Below are 1723 nucleotides of genomic sequence, written 5' to 3' on the forward strand. Positions count from 1 at the left end.
TGTAAACACTATATATACGTAAGTTTATGTTTATTTATTTTGATTCATCCTTAGTAATACTCTTTTTGACTGAAGACACAAATTCAGCCTAGTTAGAAATTCAAAGTTTTAGTTAAAAACAAATTAAGTCTTGATGTGATTGATTAATAGCCTTTAATTAAGAAATTGTTGTAAAATAAAGAATATATAAAATAAAGATGTATAAATAGAAGACTCTATTATTTATATAATTAGCTCAATAATTATTATATATATAATAATATTATATGTTGTATTGTGTATATATATACAAAGATAAGAAAAAGTATTAAAAATAAAGAGAGAGATTTGCATATGATACTATCTCAATATAATAAAGATGGTTAATATTGCTATTAATATTATATGTAAAGAGTAATAGAAAATAGAATTTAAAATACTTATAAAATAAAAGAAGAGAAAGAATTGTAATAGTAATATAAGGAGAAGGGTATTTGATTACAACATAAAAGAGAATCGATCTCTTATTATTTGGTTGTGTGTAGAAAGAGAAAAGAAACTAAATGCTTTATAAGGAAGAGAGAGAGGGAATATATTAGCTTTTTTATTGCTGTCTATGTTACGTGAGGATTTGTCCTCTATTTATAGATACAAAAATTCAAATATTCAACTTTCATTTATTCTCAATCTGTATTGAGAAGTTAAGCTTTGAAAAACTCAGCCGCCCATATTAATAAATGGGCATTCATTCCATCCTTATCACAACACTCCCCCTTGGATGTCCATTTAGGATTATTGCCTCATTAAAACCTTACTAAAGAAAACCCTGTGGGAAAAACCTTAGTGAAGGAAAAAGAGTACAATATCCTTTGTGATGGGGACTGCCTCATTAAAAACCTTGTCAAGAAAAATCCAATGGGAAAAAACCTGACCAAGGAAAAAAGAGTACAGTCTCCCCCTCTTGCCGACATCATTTAACGTCTCGAAATCGGCGCATCCCAATCTCATGTACCAATCTTTCAAAGGAGGATTTTGGGAGTGACTTTGTAAATAAATCTGCCAGATTGTCACTTGAACGGATCTGTTGGACATCAATTGTCCCTTGATTTTGAAGATCATGAGTGAAGAAGAATTTGGGAGAAATGTGCTTTGTTTTATCGCCTTTAATGTATCCGCCTTTAAGTTGAGCAATGCATGATGTATTATCTTCAAACAGGACAGTTGGAGCTATCTTATGATCAATCAGTCCACATGGTGACATAATATATTGAATCAAACTCCTCGGCCAAAAACACTCGCGACTAGCTTCATGAATCGCCAGTATTTCAGCATGATTAGAGGATGTTGCAGCAATTGTCTGTTTTGTGGACCTCCAAGATATAGCTGTACCACCATATGTGAACAGGTATCCTGTTTGAGATCTCCCTTTATGTGGATCAGACAAGTATCCGGCATCTGCATAGCCAACTAGTTGTGACTTGGATCCGTAGGGATAAAAACAATCCCATATCAACCGTTCCATGAAGATATCGAAAAATTTGTTTGATTCCACTCCAATGTCTTCTGGTTGGAGAGGAACTATACCTTGCTAGTAAATTCACCGCGAATGATATGTCAGGTCGCGTATTGTTAGCAAGATACATTAGCGCTCCAATGGCACTAAGATATGGTACTTCAGGACCAAGGATATCTTCATTTTCTTCTTTAGGACGGAATTGATCCTTTTTCACATCCAAAGATCTTA

Source organism: Arachis duranensis, chromosome 8 (genome assembly GCF_000817695.3).
Source record: "Arachis duranensis cultivar V14167 chromosome 8, aradu.V14167.gnm2.J7QH, whole genome shotgun sequence".
In the NCBI taxonomy this organism is placed as follows: Eukaryota; Viridiplantae; Streptophyta; class Magnoliopsida; order Fabales; family Fabaceae; genus Arachis; species Arachis duranensis.